Raw genomic sequence first — 7,834 nt, forward strand, 5'->3', positions numbered from 1 at the left:
TTTCCATATGATTATTCATATTAGGACCCTCAATGATCACAGCTATTATTAATACAAGCAGAACAAGAATGAATTAGAAAAACATTTAAAGATTTGGATGAGATTCTTTGCAACTATGTACTGGCCTGAGTTAACTACAATGTAGACTAATTTGACAATAGTCAATTTGCAGGAATGACGGTAGATGCATTCAAAACAGTATTAGCAGAAGAGAGTAGTTGTGTCCCCTTTACAAGAGTTGTAATACAGGCAAAATGGCAAAAGAGATCATGTGTTTAACAGACGCTCCGTTTACGGACTGTGTTGCTGAAAGTGTGTTCCTGCACACAGCTGCAGTGGCCCAAGACTCACCAGATAAACACCAAATATACACACACACACACTATTGTACACTATGAAAATAAGAAATAAAGATCACTCAACAGAACAGAAAAGGAGAGTTACTTCTCTGAGTGTCAGCTGTGCAACTGGTAAATTTTAAACTAAGACAACACAACCTTACTCAGACTAGTAACATGTATGAAAATAACTGAGAAAAACATAGTGTTACCGTTAAATGAAACAGTGCAATCACCTAGTTTAGGTCAGATGCTCCCTGTAGCAAGTACATATTTTTAGACACCTGTTTGTCCACTGACTGTGAACATTAATCGACACGTATATCAACTCTCAAGAAAAGGAAACACCCTTCCACTCCTTACTGTCTACTACCATTACCTCTATACAGGGATTCAGAACTGGGGAATTTATTTTACCCAAAGTCAATTAAGAGCTTAGTTAGAGAGAAAAAAGCTTGCCAAGGGAGATAAACCCAGCAACACTCCCAAAACATAGCAAGACTCCCTCTGAACTCTTCCAGTAATTCATTCCACAGTCCAGAGAGGTACATGAACACCATTACTCTCCTGCTTCTTGCAAGTTCAGCTCCAGGCTTTATAACCACCAAAATTAAGATGAGTGGCAAAAATACTGAGGACTGGGTTTTCCAGCCGGACTGTAGGCCATTTAGGGCTTTTAGGACTCAGGATGATAATCCTGAAATTAATCTAGATTCAAAGATACTGAACGACTGTGCAGCCCTACTGCAGTATCCTCACATAGCTCAGATAATTTCCTGACGTTTCAGATTAGTTTCAAGAAGAATCTGAAGAATTAATGTCTGTAATACCATGATCTGGCTTATCTGTGGGAAGTCAAGTTGTTACCAGTCTCTAGGACAGGCAACGATAAAAACTACATTCTTGAACACTTCTGTAATTATGCAAACATCCCAAGAAAAAGTGGTATACTATAGAAACTAATTATTTTCAGGAAGACATATATCAGTAAGATAAGTCATTCAATCAATTTGCGTTAGGAATCATTATCCTTACATTTTTTGTAGTTAAGCACTACTGTCATGTTAGCGCTATAAATTTAACTGATGAAGCAACTCTGCATCTGAGAACAACTTCCAGCTATGGAAGTGAAAAAGTACAATAGCGAGGATCAGACCTACTCATGGCGCTTTACACCGCTGGGCATATATCTATCTTAGGTGCAGAAAATTATTTGGGACTTATTCTTCCAAGTCTTGACTCCAAACAGCAGAGTATTAGGGAAACAGCTCTTTCAGCATAGTGTGCAAATGTAATAAATATTTTGGGGGAGGGTAGAAACTAATAGGGGGTCCCAAGGGGACCTAAATAACCTGAGATCCCCTTGGTTCCTACACAGATTGGAAGCACATGGAGAAATGGATGAAGTACAGATCACATTTCAGCAGAAATGTGATTCCCAGATACGTTTCTCAAGTATAACAAGCAGGACATACCTGCTTGCATGGGAAAGAATACAGCACAAGAACATAAAAAACAAGAGGTAAGTGTAAGTGAGGGTCATCCAGACCAACTGTGTACAGAAGGCTGCAGAGTTTTTTCTCCTAGCTAAAAATAGGCTTTTGGAAAGTAATGGAGACTTGTAGGAATTCAATCACAACACCTAATTTCAGCCTGGGAGCCTAGTCTCCCATACCTCTTTTACAGCCAATGGACAGACCCATTGAATCAGGGCTAGGAATAACTTCTGCCTCTCCACTAACTGTACTGAATAGTGGCAAGGTTAAAGTTACTTTTTAACAAGGTTAAAGCTATTCCTCCTTGGTAGAAGATGCTACAACTCATCTGTTTCAATGTTAGTATTTCCTTCTTGTGAGAAAATTTAGGTTTGGATGGAGCTAGTTCAGCTTCAACTTCCAGGTGTCTTTATGAAACTGAGAAATTCCTTGGTTTGAGATGGCTTAACTGCAGACTTTTACTGAGACTTACAGATGCTCAACCTTTGTATGCTCATACAGGTTACATGAGAGGAATGCCACACCAAGGCCTTCTGCACTACAGTCATTGTGAGTGAAGCACAATAAACTAAAAAGGACTTTCTTCCACCAGCAGAGCTGCTCTGCTCAGAAGAGCTCACATGTGAGAGCAGTGTTATCAGAGCTGATGAATTTTTTCTGCCCTAAGCAGAGGGCAGAAGCATGTCTTCATCTCTCATTATTTGCTCTTTCATAATTTGTTCATACAATTCCCAAGCTCTATGTATCATTATTTTAACTGGGAATGGCAAAGTAATGGGATGAACATTCTTTGATGGTCAGAGTGCTGAATAAAGAGATGCATGGAGTCAAAGTAAATGATTCAAAGGCATTTTCTCTTCCAGTCTCTAAGACAATGCTGAAGAAACCAGAAAAAAATATAATAACGAGATTCTTACAGCAATTCTGGATGTTTCTACTTAAGTATCAAATTTATTCAAAGCTTTCTTATCATGTAACTCTGAATAACGGCACCACTAGATTGGAAACATCTTCCTCTCAAATCCTCTAAAGGAAGGTATCTAACAGCAGATTCCTGCTGCTATTAATGTTGAAATTGTACCAAAATTGGCAATCTTGATTTGCTACTGTACATCAACCCCCACATTAGCCAACGTGTGTGTCTGTGCGCATATCTATGTGAAAGGATGTACAAAATTCTACAGAAAAATAAAGCCAAATTTTTCTGCAACCTGAGCTAAAGTTTTTCAGCCTGCTTTCTGGAAACATAGAAAGTAGGTCAGCACATATCCCAAAATAGCACATCAGCACTGAGAGAAAAAAGTAGTATATCTGTATCTTTGGACTTTTTAGCTCATTTCTCTGTAGGGGGGAATGGAGAATGAAACCCTTTCCTTATTCTACTATATGAAGGAACACACACAAGAAAAAATTGCTTATACTTAAAAAAAGCCCCCAAATCAGCCACCTACATGGGGAAAATACTATCTGTTTTAATCAAAGCAAAATAGCATTGAGTGGAACCATTTAAGCTTTATCTAAATATAAGCAACGGAAAAGCCAGGAAGTTTAACATGTGTTTAAAAAGTTGTACTGGCTATATCACATCCTGTTCCTTGTACATCTTGTTCCTTGTATCAAAAACCTATTTGGTAAAATATTTACTTTGGAAATAACGGCATACTTTCTGTGATTTTGTTGTTCATCTTGTGAGGTTTTTTTTCTAAAAGTATTTGCTGTTTCAATAAGAATTGCTGCCCGTTTTGTAATATTTTTCATGCTATGCACACTCCTAAACAAAACATGTTTTCTTTAATACCAGATGCAGGTCTCCCACTTTTTCTTTTTTCCCCCCCCCTGTTTTTAAGGAAGTAAACACATACTCACACATTTATTTAAACACTCACACATCCTATAGCTATAAAGATTCTGAAGAACTCTTCTGGGACTAATATTGACAAAATCCTTTCATGAACTATTACAGTACCTTAACATGATCAGAAAAACAAAAACCACTCTTAGGCAATATAAAATGATGCTTATCAGCCCTAAATTGTTATTACCTTATTCAAGTCAATATCAATACTGTTGGCTACAACATGCTGAATGTTGCTGACCCGTTTCCCAGAACACATTTCAAGCTAGAACACTGATATTTTTAATTAGGAAAAAATGATATTGCCTCCCCCAAATTCCAAGTGTCAGTCTTCATTTGGATCTCTGCACTAGATTAAAATGAATGTTTGAAAGGTACTGAGCATTGGCAGTATGACCTTTTAAGTTCAGTGATTTTTATGCAACCAGCCAAAATCCCTAAAAATAACAAAACAAATCTATTTGTAGTTCTTCCTTTTCTTTTCTTTCTCTTTTTTTTTTTTTTTTTTTTTTTAAATCTTGTGTTATTTTTTAAGTTACCAGTCTATTCATGGTGTCTCAATTCTTGGAGACCCAGCTCTCATTTATTCCCCTGTACCAGTTCAACCTGTTTAAAGATCTCATCCATTAGCTTGTGAAGTACTATAATCCATATATACATGTACATAGCTTAGGCTATTATAGAATTGGACTCTTCCACACAGCCAGGCTTGAGTGTCTCCAAAAACAGAGATCAAAATGGAGAACAACTTCCTGAACCTACAGCTGCTGGGATCTGCACTTTTCTTTGACACTCAATAAACCCATGCCTGCTATCAGAACTTAAGTAAAAATTAGGACCTTCATAGGTAACACAGGCTTCACAGTTAACTGAGTGAAGAAATTATGGGGTTTCTCAAACTTTGAAAAATTATGTCAAATCACTAAAATAAAACGGTTGAGTTTTTATGTCCTGTGAGGCCCCCACCTTGCAAAATTTTAAAGTTCTAACCTAGCAAACAAAGTGCATAATTAAACATGCTTAATTGCATTCCTAGATTAGTGCCAGATAGGTTGTCACATGCCTTGGTGGGTCTAAATAGCCAGTTTTCATTTGTTACTTCCAAAAGCCAAAGGCACAGAACTGATTGAGTTACATTTAGAGCTGGACAAATACACTATTAAAATATCATCAGATCAAATAAATCAAAGAGCATAAATTTATAGTGCAGCATTAAAATAAATATGAGGAAATAAGGCAGTTATGTTTATGACTAGCAACTGACAGGATCTCCCCTAGCATTCTCTCACCGATGCCAGCAAGGTCATCCTCCAAAACCTGAGAGAACCTATGGAAAGATAACAGGTCCCACATTCATCAGACTTTAGTACTGCTGTTTTTTTCTGATATGCCACCAGCGTAATTAAAAACCAACACTGTTCTAGTTAAGTGGAACTAAATCACTCCCTCCATGCCCTGGGATTTTTTCTAAACTGTAAAAGTCAAGAGATGTCACAAGAGCACATCATGTCAGTTGGTCTCATCTCCCTTTTAGAAAATAAAAGCCCATGAATAATGTTTGTATATTCATGTAATTCCAACTCTGAGTTCAAGGACATTTACAAGACACCTGCTAATATGCCAAATTTGTATTCATTGGAGTGGGAAGCCTGCTGCCATGAGATACTGTTTTCACTCAGAAGCCATTAGCTTAACTGCTGAGACATTTTATCTTCTTAAATTGCTTTGTGAAGAAGAAGCATTAATATAAGCAGTTGTTTCAAGGCACAGCAAAACAGGTAAACTAGCCCAGAAGTGGTCAAATCTAGCATTTTGAGTTTACTTAACCAGGACATAGGAGGTCCTAGAATTACAGTCACAAGGTATTCTAGGAAACAGCTCTCATTTCCCAGTTTAGAGCCTGTAATTACATATAGTTGTACTTTTCCAGACCAGAGTCATCACGAATTCCATCCTGGCTCACGTGGTGCAACAATACGTGCTCAATCTTGTGCCTAGAGCACTAGTGACCGTGCCCCAGGCTCCTGAGGCTGCATTATTTTATATGGGTTAGCCGTCTCCCTTACACCCTTCAGTGACTGACACAGGAATTTCAGCATGTTCCAATGGTACACCAGGTTGAAATTGAACATGCTGCTGCAGAGGTGTGTCTTAGAGCCCTACCAAAAGTCAAACTGAACTTACAGACTGGGACATATGGAGCCCTTTTCCTGTCAGCATGCATGTACAAAGCACTGCTGCATGGAACAGCTTATCTCTAGGCTATGAAAATCACCATCTTCATAATGGTCATGTAGGTCACATTTACAGATCTCTGTGCTCTACTGCATATATAAATCCTTCTCCTTTTTTGATCTGCACTCTCTTGGACAAAAAAAGACTATATCGAAATAAAATAGGCACTGAATAATAATATAATGGTATTATAATAATTGTCCCAATGTACTGAAAACCATCATCCAAAAATCTAGAAAAGCTGAAACTGATAAATCTGTATTTAAGCAATCAAAGAACATGAAAGTAACTACTCAGAATGAAATGTCTGAGGCCCTGTCAAGAGCCTTTATAGTACTGCTCCTTAAAAGCAGAAGAAAATATTTCACTCTTCAGTGGAATAGAATTGGGACCACTGTGGAAGCCAGTACTCCAGGAGAAATACTGCTAACAATATAATGTGCTGTGACTTACAGCCGACTACAGAGCAAAATTAATTGACTCCAAGAAATTTTATTTTTATATGACAGAAGAACTAACTACAGCTTAATGATGATAGGTTAAAACTCATCCAACCTTTTTTAGTAGGGAAAAAAGGGTTTGATTTGTTCAGGAGGACACTAATGAATTTCTATCGTGTTGCGCTCTATTTTTCCCCTGGTTCCTTGAGATATAAATGCATGGCAGCAATTGCAGCTATTTCAGTAGTTATTTAGTACACATGCAAAATGCTTATTCATCTGTTTTCAAACATGTATCAGCATTTACAAAACCAAACATAGCCAACTGTTTTCCGTAAGGAATTTCAGTCCCAGGAAGGCTTTAACTAAACCCTTGCACTGTATCGTATTAGTTAAAACCCACAAGTTTCTTCAGCTTCTGGCAATGGTTTGCCAGTTTTCACTAACATTAAGACAAAGAGTCCATAAATACTTGTAGTTAAAGTATATGCACAATCTCATGTCACATGTGATGGTCTTAATATAGCTTTGTAATTCATATTTAAAGTGAGGTCCTAAGAAACCAAAACCTGTCATTGCCAAATATTTTAATTTATGCACACAGTCCTCTTCACTAAGAACTATATATACATGAGCTTCCAAATCCCAATATGCATGTTTTCTATTTTTCACCTATGCAAAAGAGTTTTAACTATTTATTAAAAAAGGATAGTAGTTGCACATTTATTCAAAAAAGAAATGCATTCATACATAAAATTCACTATCATTCCAACAGAGAAATCTCATGTAAATCTATAATTTCTAGGTAATTAATGCAAAGTCTTACCTTTCCCTGAAGTGACAGTTTCCAGTAGTGATCTCTTCTAATGTTTTAATTTTACAATGTAATTTTCATAAATAGTTTTCTAGCTCAGGCAGAGATGGGTTAACTGCAAGCAGTCTGGATGCTATCTTGCTTGCTTCCTGGAGATCACTGTTTGGCATTGTGAGCCATCACAACTACCTAGGGAAAATAACAGTCATCTTAACCTTCAATCACCTGGACAACATGATATATTACTGCTCCCAGATTAAGCAAAAGATTAAACAAAATCTAAGTCTTAAAATATGACCTTAAAAATTGTATTTACCTACCAAACACTTCATAATTATACTGTTAAAAGAATTGTTGCATACTTTCTTACCAGGAATTAATGCTATTGGATAGAGATATAAAACAAGTGGGAAAATTTTAAATTACAACTTGCCTTTATGCTGACAATATGAACTAGACTTTTTTTTTTTTTTTTTTGTAGATTTCTGGTCAGAAACCATAAGCAACAGCAGAAACTGAGTTATGCTGTAATTCCTTAAGCAGAAGTAAACAGTGGTGCCTCTGGAAAACAAAAATGCTGAGAGCACGAATCTACTTTTACTATTTTGGTATAACTGCAAGGTCCCTATTAGAACAGGAAACTTTATATTCTTATT

At 36.8% G+C, this 7,834-nt stretch overlaps 1 protein-coding gene across 1 annotated transcript in view; it reads right to left on the minus strand.

Moving 5' to 3' along the window:
• The window catches only part of FRY (FRY microtubule binding protein), a 217,630-nt gene extending 210,263 nt beyond the window's left edge, over positions 1-7,367 (minus strand). The window contains exon 1 of the mRNA XM_074859862.1: positions 7,191-7,367. The gene's annotated coding sequence lies outside the window, so the exon portion shown is untranslated. The remainder of the gene's footprint in view (positions 1-7,190) is intronic.
• Positions 7,368-7,834: the final 467 nt, after the last annotated feature.

Source organism: Strix uralensis, chromosome 2, assembly GCF_047716275.1.
Source record: "Strix uralensis isolate ZFMK-TIS-50842 chromosome 2, bStrUra1, whole genome shotgun sequence".
Lineage (NCBI taxonomy): Eukaryota > Metazoa > Chordata > Aves > Strigiformes > Strigidae > Strix > Strix uralensis.